Source organism: Lathyrus oleraceus, chromosome 2, assembly GCF_024323335.1.
Source record: "Lathyrus oleraceus cultivar Zhongwan6 chromosome 2, CAAS_Psat_ZW6_1.0, whole genome shotgun sequence".
In the NCBI taxonomy this organism is placed as follows: Eukaryota; Viridiplantae; Streptophyta; class Magnoliopsida; order Fabales; family Fabaceae; genus Lathyrus; species Lathyrus oleraceus.
In genome coordinates this window covers 361,276,689-361,289,572 of record NC_066580.1, presented here as the reverse complement: position 1 = coordinate 361,289,572, position 12,884 = coordinate 361,276,689, and positions in this window count along the sequence as shown.

Genomic DNA, 12,884 nt, shown 5'->3' with positions numbered 1-12,884 from the left:
AATCTTGAAGTGAACCTCGGATCTCTATCCGAAACAATGCTCGATGGAATACCATGCAAACACACAATCCTTTCGATGTACAACTTAGCAAGTCTCTCCATCGAATAATCCACCCTCATCGGAATAAAATGAGCACATTTCGTTAACCTGTCCACAACGACCCAAATCGCCTCACAATTACTCGATGTTCTCGGCAAACCCGAAACAAAACCCATAGAGATACTATCCCACTTACACTCGGGAATAGATAACGGTTGCATCAAACCAGACGGCTTTTGATGTTCAATCTTTGACTTTTGACAAGTCAAACATGAATACACAAATTCCGCTACGTCCTTCTTCATACCTTGCCACCAAAACATCTTCCTCAAGTCTTTATACATTTTAGTAGCACCAGGATGAATACTCAGACCACTTCTATGCCCTTCCTCAAGAATCCTCTTTCTCAAATCCGCAACATCCGGAACATAAACTCGATCACGACACCTCATGATACCATTCTCATCAATCCGAAAGTCACCACCTTTTCCTTGATTAACCAATGTCATAACATCAACTAATTTCAAATCTGACTTCTGACCTTCTCTAATCTCGTCAAGAATGCTACACGTAAGCTTCAACATACCAAGTTTAACACACGAAGGCGTCGCTTCATAAACCAAACTCAAATCTCTAAATTGCTCCAACAATTCAAACTCTTGAATGATCAACATAGACATGTGCAATGACTTCCTACTCAATGCATCGGTTACAACATTCGCCTTTCCCGGATGATAATTCAAACCAAAATCATAATCTTTCAAGAATTCCAACCATCTTCTTTGCCTCATGTTCAATTCTTTCTGATCGAACAAGTACTTCAAACTCTTGTGATCAATAAACACATCAAATCGCGATCCAAACAAATAATGTCTCCAAAGATTCAACACAAACACAACGGTGGCCAACTCTAAATCATGCGTCGGATAATTCCTCTCATGAACTTTAAGTTGCCTTGAAGCATAAGCTACCACTTGCCCCTTTTGCATCAGAACACCCCCCAAACCCAACAAAGAAGCATCACAATACACAATGAAAGTTTCTAACGGATGCGGTAAAATCAAAGTAGGAGCCGTAGTCAATCTTCTCTTAAGCTCTTGAAAATTCGCTTCACACTGCGAAGTCCAAATGAAAGCTCGACCTTTCCTAGTCAACTGCGTCAATGGTAACGAAAACTTAGAAAATCCTTCAATGAACTTCCTATAATAACCAGCCAAACCAAGGAAACTTCGAATCTCAGCAACAGACTTAGGAGCTTCCCATTGAGATACAGCTTCAATCTTCGTAGGATCCACAGAAATACCACCACTCGAAATTACATGTCCAAGAAAACTTACTTCCCTCAACCAAAACTCACATTTAGAGAGTTTAGCAAACAACTTCCTCTCTTTCAACACCGATAACACAACCTTCAAATGCTCGGTATGGTCCTCTTTACTCTTGGAATAAATCAATATATCATCGATGAACACAACAACAAACTTATCCAGATAATCATGAAAAATTCTATTCATATACTCCATAAATACACCAGGTGCATTAGTCAAACCAAAAGGCATCACAGAGTACTCGTAGTGACCGTACCTTGTCCTAAAGGCAGTCTTTTGAATATCCTCAGCCTTTACACGAATCTGATGATACCCAGACCTCAAATCAATTTTGCTAAACACACAAGCTCCAACTAGCTGATCCATTAGATCATCAATCCTCGAAAGTGGATACTTGTTCTTAATCGTCACTTTATTCAGTTGTCTATAATCAACACATAATCTCCTAGAACCTTCTTTCTTCTTGACCAACAGAACAGGTGCACCCCACGGTGACACACTAGGACGAATAAACCTCTTCTCGAGCAAGTCCTCAAGTTGACTCTTCAACTCTTTCAACTCACAAGCAGACATTCGATAGGGAGCCATCGATACAGGACTAGTTCCAGGAACTAAATCAATCGAAAACTCAACCTCACGTTCTGGCGGTAAATCACTTATATCTTCCGGAAATACCTCCGCAAACTCACAAACTATTGGCAATTCTTCAATCGTCCTCTTCTCACGAATATCCAAAGTTGCCAACAACATAAACAACTCGGCACCACCTTGCACCGATTCCTCAACTTGCTTAGCAGACACAAACCAATCTTCCTTAGCACCAACCTCAGGAAAAATAACCGTCTTCTCGAAACAGTTGATATACACTCGATTAACTTCTAACCAATTCATACCCAAAATCACATCAAGCTTCTCTAAAGGAAGACAAACTAAATCAATTCCAAAATCCCTACCAAAGATACTCAACGGACAGTTCAGACACACATAGGAAGTAGAAACAGAACCCATATCAGGTCTATCAATAACCATACTTCTACGCATATCAGATAATATAAGATTCAATCTCTTAGCACAATCCAAAGAAATGAAAGAATGTGTTGCACCGGTATCAATAATGACAGTCAAAGGTGTACCATTAATAAAGCACGTACCTTGGATTAGCCTATCATCGGTAGTGGCCTCCGCACCAGACAATGCAAACACCTTTCCCTTCGCTCGCTCCTTCTTCGGCTTATCACATTGGGTACTAATGTAACCTTTCTCACCACAATTGTAACAAGTCACACTCGAACCAACTCCACACTGGTTTGCTCTGTGACCACTCTTGCACACTTGAAACACGTCACAGGATCCTTACTACAATCACCAGCGTGATGACCTTCAACGCCATATTTGAAACACTTAAGTGGAGTAGAAGATCCTCCCCCACTTGGCTTCTTGCCAAAACCAGATTGTTTCCTCTTGTCATCATACGATTTCCCATGATCTTGGTTTTTCCTCTTCAAACTCTTGTAGAAAGAAGCACTTTCCCTACTATCCTCATCATAAATCCGACTCTTGTTAACCAACTCCGCAAAACGAGTAATTTGTTGGTAACGAATTGCCTTCTTGATATCATGTCGCAAGCCATTCACGAACTTCAAGCATTTAGACCTCTCAGCATTAGCAGTACTGTAATGAGGGCAATACTTGATAAGCTCCTGAAATCTAGCAGCATATTCAGCAACAGTACCATTTCCTTGCTTCAATTCAAGGAACTCCACCTCTTTCTTCCAACGACAATCTTCTGGTAAATAGTTCTCCAAGAAGACATCACGGAAAAGAGCCCAAGTAACCTCAATGATGTCTTCTTCAAACCTCTGAAGAGTGTTATTCCACCAATCTTCAGCTTCCTTCTCAAGCATAGGAGTACCAAACTGCACTTTCTGAGCATCAGTACAGTTCATAACTCTGAAGATCTTCTCAATTGCCTTCAGCCAAGCTTGAGCTTTATCAGGTTCATGCTCACCTTTAAAGACAAGAGGATTGTTCCGCTGGAATCTCCCCAAAGCACGGAACTCATCATCATCTCCATTTCGGTTACCAGCATTCGTTTGAGGGATCTGACCAATGGATTTAGCCAATATCCTCAGCGCCTCAGCAATGGCATCATCATTCCTGCCTACAACCATCGTCCTGAACAGCCCGAACAATCAGACAAACAGTATCGATCGTGTCAGATACAAAAATCAAAAACAACGGAATGGGAAAATCCTAACGGCTATTGACCAACTGGTCGACCATGCTCTGATACCACTAATGTAACACACCTTTTTCTACCCCAAAATACTTAACATATAATCAGAGTAAATAAGCACGCATATAAACAAAAGGGCGTCACATCGACATTTTCAAAAACTAAAAGCCTTCAAAAACCAAAAATCATTCATCATCAATATGCAATACACCTGGTCATTTAAAATAACACATTTCAATTATCATGAATATTCATGAATATGCGTTCGCAGCGGAAAATAATGAATACTCATGCATTTCATAAAATGATCCATGTCCCATACCATGATCATCTCTCAATAATCACCTCAAGATAAAATAAAACAAGTAATAACATAATGCATATCCAAATAAGATATGAGTTCAATACTACTAATCTACCCAGTGTTACATGACCAGAGCATTGACTCATTACCTAGTCTTCAAACTAAAATACGGAAGCTCTCCGGCTAAATCTCGAATGAGCTACCTTCCACTTACTTCAGCAATACTACTCCTGAGTATCTGCACGATTACCATGTAAAGGTAACATTCAAACAGAAAGGGTGAGAATTCAAATCATTATGAAGAAGTATAATAAGGCACAATGATTAAATCAACAATTAAAGGAATTCATCACACTTCGTATAACCATGTAAATAATACTAACCAATATTTATTTCACATGTTCCAAAAATCCATCAAAACGCAAGGAGTATAATATTAAAATCCAATACTATATTCCCAAATATACACATAGCTTCAATTATCACATAATCGCATAATTTGCCAAAATATATGTACTCAAACATCACCAAATTCAATTACCATATCTCTTACACACATCACAATCACAACAATGCATACACTCAATTATCGCATAACTCTAATGTGACTCAATGCAAGACATGTGACTCTATGCATGCGGTACCTCAATGTGAACCCAATGTTTCACCGCTTTCCGATTCAATATCTAGAATCCAAGCCACGCTTCCGATCCGGACAAGATCAAAGCCACTACACCTATTTCCAATTAAGGATCAACGTCTATATGGACCTAACGTTCCACCGCTTTCCGATTCAATATCTAGAATCCAAGCCACTACGTCTATTTCCAATTTAGGATCAACGTCTGCTACGCCTATTTCCATTCAAGGATCAACGTCTAATACCATGTGAACCCACAGTTTCACCGCTTCCACTATGAGGCCGACCATGCCATGAATGAATATACAAATACCAATATATATGCAATTAAGATCATCTCTACCATCTTAACATTCCACATATCATCATAATTCAACTCTATGAATTATCCATCAATGGTACATATACACATTCATAACAATATATCATTCACATATTTGCAATTAAGATCATCTCTACTATCTTAACATTCCACACATTACCATATATAAGCTAATTATCAAGTACGCACAATTAGATTTCATTCCAAAACGATTACAACTTTTAAAATCTCAATTTTTCATTTTTCACAGCAAGTAACCGGTTAACGCTCGGTGGGTAACCGGTTAACATAAAACAGAATTAATTTCCTGCGCAGATTTTTAAGCAAGTAACCGGTTAACGCTCGGTGGTTAACCAATTAACACAAAAACAGAATTCACAGGTTTTTAAGCAAGTAACCGGTTAACGCTCGGTGGGTAACCGGTTAACATAAAACAGAATGCAGAATTTTCTGCGTTTTTCATCGTTGGAGGACTTTCGGACCTCCGATTTCGATTCCGTAAAAAGCCAAACATTCTGAAAATTATAACTCACACAATACTCTAAGTATATAACGTTAATTCGCAGTTTTAACACAATCAATCACCACAAATCAAGAGTACTCAGCAACCTAACAATTTCAAACAACCATACAAAATTAGGGATTTTAACCTAAACATACATCTACCCATTGACCCGATCATACTAACCCATAATAACAAGGATTCCCCCCTTACCTCTTCGATTTTCTGGAAACCCTAGCTCCTCTCTTGTTCTTCCCCTCTTCTCCTTACTTTTCCTCTTCTCTTTCTCTATTGTTGTCAAATGATCAAATGAATCTTAATTCTCACTCTCCTTACCTCTTATATACTAGTATTCTATTTGAGCTTAAAGCATGATACCTCTAATTTAATTAATAGGCCCAATAAGACCTAATATTTAAATATCTCTATTTAATTCAAATAAATCAAACCAACTCAAGATACACACCAAGTTAATTAATTCCATTATTCAATGATATCTCATATCAACTAAATAATTAATTAACACACCAAATTAATTAATATAATCAGTTATTATACTATCTAACAACCAATTAATTAATTAACACTCCAAATAAATAAAATAAAATATAGTAATAATAATATAAGAAATAATTACTAAAATTGGGTTGTTACATCATTTGCTTTACCATTCTATATCTTTATCCTGTTTGTGTTCACCGATATTAGTATTGTGACATTACCTTCGACATCTTATATATGATACCAGAATTTCAATTGGTATCAGAGCGGGCATCCTACTCTAGTTCTGGGTGAGATCTAGGGACAATACTTTCTGGTACAATGGAAAGAGATGGAGGATCTGTTCACAGGCTACCAATTTTGGATGGTTCTAACTATGACTATTGGAAACCTCGAATGGTAGCCTTTCTAAAATCTCTTGATAAAAAGGCTTGGAAGGTTGTGTTAATAGGTTGGGTGCATCCTGTAATTACTAAAGAAGGAGAAGCCTTTACTGAGAAGAAGCCTGAAGAACAATGGTCCAAGGAGGAGGATGACTTAGCCCTTGGGAATTCTAAAGCATTGAATTCCATCTTCAATGGTGTTGACAAGAATATTTTCAGGTTGGTAAACAACTGTGAAGTGGCTAAAGATGCTTGGAACATTCTCAAAACCACTCATGAAGGCACATCTAGAGTAAAGATGTCTAGACTACAGCTGCTCACCTCCAAGTTTGAATATTTGAGGATGAAAGAAGATGAGAATATCCATAAATTTCATATGAATATCCTTGAAATAGCTAATGCCTCAGGAGCCCTGGGAGAGAAGATGTCGGATGAAAAATTGGTAAGAAAAATACTCAGGTCACTCCCTAAAAGATTTGCTATGAAGGTGACTGCCATAGAAGAATCTCAAGACATCTCCAACATGAGAGTTGATGAGCTGGTTGGTTCTCTCCAAACCTTTGAGATGGGATTGAATGATGGTTCTGAAAAGAAAACCAAAAGCATTGCCTTCATGTCAAACACAGAAGAGGAAAATAGTCAGGATGTTGATGAAGATTTGGCCAATGAAGTAGCAATGCTGGGGAGACAGTTCAACAGATTGTTAAAAAAAGATGGATGTAAGATCCAAGGCAAATGTCAAGAACATCTCATCTGACATCAGCAATGGAAGAAGAGCAAGGTTAGATGAGAAGCCCAAAGAAGGAAAAGAAGTAAATTTCTATGAATGTGATGGGTATGGACACATTAGAACTGAATGTGGAACCTACCTCAAGAAGCAGAAGATGAGTCTTGTTGCCACTTGGTCTGATGAGAGTGAAACAGAGGAAGCTGCAAATCTTGTGACTGCATTGACAGGAAGATGGGGTTCTGATGAAGACTCAAGTTATGAAGAAGTAACCTTTGAAGAGTTGGCCTCTACCTACAGAAAGTTGTGTCACAAAAGTGTAGAATTGTGTAAACAGGTTGAAATCCATAAGCAGGGGATAACTCAACTTGAGAATGAGAAGGTAGAACACTTGGAAACCATCTCCAAATTAAAAACAGAAGCAGTGGCTCTGAATGTCAAGCTAGATGAAAGTCAACAAGTTGAAAGCCAGAAGATAGTACAGCTGGAGAATGAAAAGGCAGAACATGTGGAAATCATCCCCAAGTTAAAAACTGAAGTTATGTTCTTAAATTCAAAACTACAAGAGATGACCAAGTATGTAAGGATGTTAAACAATGGATCTGACTCCTTAGACAAGATTCTCCAAACTGGACCAATCACAGGAGACAAATCGGGAATAGGGTACAATAAATCTAAGGTTGAGAGCAGTTACATTGGTTGCAAACCTCAAGACAAACCTAAATGCAACCATAGTAAGAGCAGTCCTGAGATGTCACATCATATGTCACAACATCAGAGGAGAAGACAGCAGAAAGGGAAACACCAAAGACGGAGATGCCATTACTGTGGGAAATTTGGTCACCTAAAGCCCTTCTGATATAAGTTGTATGGTTACCCTACCCTTGTTCATCAACAGACTCACTATCAACCCAGATCCAAACAGCACAGGCCTATCAACAAGAAGCAATGGGTTCCTAAAACTAATGTTACAAGTCTAATAGCTCACATTCCCCTCAGAATCTTAGTCAAAGAAGAGTGGTATTTTGATAGTGGATGTTCTAGACACATGACTGGAAACATAGACTTGATAACTGATCTTCACCCTCATGTCATAAGCTATGTAACCTTTGGTGATGGAGCAAAGGGTGAAATAGAGGGGATAAGAAAGCTTGATTGTCCTGGAGTTCCTAAACTTGACAATATCCTACTAGTTAAGGGCTTGACTGCAAATCTAATAAGCATCGATCAACTATGTGATCAAGGTCTGAATGTTAACTTCACCAAAACTGAATGTCTAATTTCTAACAAGGACAATGAAGTAATTATTGTAAGACCCCAATTTTGTCCCTAAGATCCCTCATGGCATCATATTATATCATTGCATTGCCTCAAGGATCATGGTGCACCTTGCCTCCTTTCCTGTGGGTGGGTTATCTTTTGAGTGTGTTTCTTGATCACCAAGCATGTTTTGCATCTGTATATCATTGCTTTTCATTTGTTTACTAACCAAAAGTACAAAAATATTGTCATCTAACCTTATTACTTGCAGATGAAGCAACATTAGGTCAAGCCAGTCAAAGGCAATTCATTGAGCAGTATATGGTGGCCATTCTGAAGAATTTGGGCACCATGATCATTCATCAAGAGTTCATATGAACCATGACATCATTTTGAATCAAGATCTCAAGTGGTAGAGGTCTGGATCTCATCTGATCACAGCTAGGTCAGTTGAAACCCTAGAAAAGTCAACACAAGTCAACTATGCATTCAATCATGGATTTGAAGGTGTGAGATGGTTAGAGAGGCCTCATTCATGTCCATACAAGTCTCATTTGACATTTCAAACATCAACATTGAAGGATTTGAGGTCAGATGAAAAGTTTCCAAAAATAGTAAGTGACCTGTAATTTCAAGCTGCCAAAAATGGAAAGGTCTTCTCCTCAATTTTACATCATCAAGCAAGCTTCAAATCAAATTTTGTCCAACATGAAAGTTGAAGATCTTGCTCTTACCTTTCCAAAAAGTCCAAGAACATCCATTTCTCATGTGTGGTTGGCAAGTTATGATCAAATCATTGTTAATGGAATTTGAACTTCAAGAAGGCATAACTTTTGAACCAAATGTCCAATTCAAGTGATTCTTTTTGGAGCATTTCTCTCTTGATCCCTTCTATCATAATCATGCATCACATTTCATCAATTCTCATCACAAAAATATTGCATTTTTCACTTGAATTAATTTGAATTTTTGGAGGGAAAATGTCCATTTGAAAAATATGCATTATTTTCACTTCAAACCAATTACACTTGCCTCTAAACAGGTTTTGAATGCATTTCTAATCACAAATTCGTACTGTTCCATTGCCTTGCATGAGCATAAGGGTGATTTTGGCAATTTGCATAAACCATTCCATTTCACTAATCCTTGGGTTTTTGGTTAAACATGATTAACAAGTTTGATTAGCAGATGGTATTTAAACATAATCCTAACAGAATTCAGCAACAACAACTTCAGAATTTCAGATCTAAACTTTTGCTCTCAAATTTCTCTCAACTTTTCCATCGAGTTTCTTCATATCTTTTGCATGCTTCTTGTTCTGTTCATCATTTCTAAGCATAATTGAAGTTTATTGAAGCAAGATTGTGAAGAATTCTGCACGAATCTTGGATTGTGAAGCTTGTGCATATCCATGGCAACTGGAATTTCAGGACGAATCAAGCACAACTGAGCTACAATTCATCATCCAATCACCTATCCAAGCATTGTAGAATTTCTGTTTCAGCTTTTCCAAGCCAGAATTGCACGATTCCACTTCTGTTTCTCCATTGAGGTTAGAATTCGAAGCTCATGGTTCTTGAAATTGTTGGATGCATCTTGTAGATCGTTGAACATAGGTTACACTGAGCTTTGGATCTCTTGATTTCATTAAGTATTGAAATAGTTATGATGATTTGAATTTTTGCATGTGAAACTTTCCTTGCTCGATTTGCTTGATCCTTGTAGAATTAGGTTGAAATAATTGTTGATCCGTGTTGTGTGATGTAAGACGATTCCAATGATATATGTTTTGTGAATTTCTGTGGTGGTTGGATCTTGATGATGATGAACATGATGAACACGCGATGAACTTGCTAGGGTTTCGTTTCCAGGCTGAGTTTGATCCATTAGCGCGCTTATGCATGTGTTTTGGTTGTTAGCGGACATGTATTGGTCCTGGTGTTGATTTCTCATTGGCCAGTGTTTCACTTAAATGAAACACCGCGTTTCACATGGCGCCATATTCAAATTCACACGCGGTTCGATTCCGAACCAATGCATTTCACATATTTGCTTTGTACATTTTCTCCACTTATGCTTATCATGTTCATATGCATTATTTCATGTTTTTTAATTTTTCTCCTCATTAAAAAATTCATAACTCCAAAAATAATTGTCCAAATCACATGAAATATTTTGCACAATGATCATCATCATGTCTACTTTTTTTTGATGTTTTTTCCAGAATTTGTGCTCGGTTGGATTTTTAAATTGCCTAGGGTTTATTCATGCTTATGTCTTCTTGCACCATGCTTGCTATTTTGGTTGTGAAATGATGATGGTTAATCCAATGAACATGAAAATTGACATGCATAAACTAGACACCTTGGTGGTCATTTTGGTATATAGTTTGCATTTTTAGCATTTCTGGATGTTGAGTTATGATGTGATTAATGGAGGTGTGACAATGTGTGTCACACCATTTCTTGTCCAATTTGTTGATTTTCTTTACCATGCCAATTAAATGCTAAATGGTCTGAATTTTTGCATGATGCCTCTTCTGGACGTTAAGTTTGATGATGAATTTTTATAGATTTTTTTGGATCTATTTCCCATTTGTTTGAGATTTTATCTTCTGGCTTGTCATGTTTGAACCTTTGATAAGTGTTGAACTTTCATGATTTGTGAAATTCTTATGCCTTATCACATGAACTTGAAATTTTTCATAGGTCTTCTAGACACATTGAAGTTTGTCTTGGCTTTGGTTTGAGTCATTTATCACTTGTCATCTCTGTTTTAAGATTGCCTTAAGTTGATGTATCATTTTGTGCTTCCTTTGAGCTTGTTTATGCTTACCATAACTTAGTGAATTTGATTGCCATGCTTATACTTGTTCAAATGCCATGATTTTTGGTGCGCTAATCATTTGATGTGTTCTGTTTAGACATGATTTTTCTTGATATTTATTGAGCCATCTTGGAATTAATATGCTTGTGATCATTCTGTTTGCATCATTGAGCTTCCAACTTGCATACTTTGACATGATTTGTTTATGAAATGAAATTGGTTGATGCTTTTGATATGAGACCACTTGGATGATGTTATAATTTGATTGAGCTTGATTCTTGTCAATTTTCATGTTCTGTTTTAAATTTTTTCCTCATCTTTGACCCTAGGATTTGGCCTAAGGGTTTGCCTCTCATGTTTGAAGCTTTGTTTCAGGTTGCACATGCAAGTTACACAATTGATGATGCCTCATCTTGAGAGCATTTGATATTTTCTTTTGATTACTAATGTGTGTTTTGTAGGTTGAAGTTGATTCAATTGGGATTGACTTGTGGCTTATGCCTTTGCCTATATTGGTTGTCTGTTGCATTAACTGTTGTTTGATTGTCTGTATAGCATACTGATTTGTTTGATTGTTTTCAGGTACCTTAGTTGCTATAGTTCCTTTGTGAACTTGCTTTTGCTTTGCTTGATAGCTTGAGCATTGAGGTATAACATCTCTTCTTCATGTAGTCTGGAAGACCTGGCTTGTTACTTGGCCAGGCACCTGTCTGAAGTCCTCCTTAAGAGGCAATGTTTGTGATTGTTTATCTTTGTCCCCAAGCAGGAAAAGTCCTTTTGATAAGGCAATTGGTAGATAGAAGAGATGTGTAGTCCATCTCCTACTATTTTGTGTGTCATCCCATTGCTCACATTACATGTTGTAGCATTGTGGATCTTAACCCAAGATCTATAGAGTCATCAACTTGTGGAGAGAGTTCCAACTTTCTGAACTCCCACACCTTCTGATATTCAATGCTCTCCCTGACCAGGGATAAGAGCAATGAGGCACACCCCTCATATCCTTTCATCTGCTTCACCTTAACTCTCAATGTTAATGTTAAGAGCACCACTTACCCCATTCCAGTTGACTTTAAAGTCTAACCCTTGCTTGAGCCTAATTGCTTGGATATAGTGTGTGCTAACTGAATCTTTGATTGCTTATTGATTCATCTGTACATGTTTGCTTGTTTGCCTTTGTGCATTTATCATCATTAATTGTTCATTATTGCATGATCATCATTTCATATCTTTGTGACCATCTTTGGTTTGCCCATTGAGGAATCAACTATAAGTCCATTCATTGGCCATTGTTCCTATGATTTGGAAGGGATTGAGTGTAAGACCATTTCATTGGCCACTTATGTCCTCTTTGCTTAGTGCTTTTGTTTGTTTGTTGTATGTGAGGATGCAATAGTAAGTCCATGTTGTTGGCATTTGTATTCCTATGATCATCTGTTGGAGATTTGAGTAAGTCCAGATAGATTGGCCTCTGATATCCATGTTTTGTTTTGCTTTAGGAGGTTGGAATAAGTCCATTTATTGGCCTCTAATATCCCTGTTTGTTTTAAGAGACTGGTGTAAATCCATTTATTGGTATCCGGTATCCACCTTTGTTTGTGAGATTGGTATAAGTCCAGCAATTGGCATCCAGTATCATTTGTTTTGCTTATTTGTTATTGCTCATTGCTTATTCCTAAGGACACACTTGAATCATCTTCTATATGATCTCAAGAGGTGAACCTTTCTGAGAAGTTTTACACTCCATTATCCATTCACCCCACTTTGTCCTAAACCTTTTCACATGTTGCTTTCAAAACTTTGAACTATTGTGCAA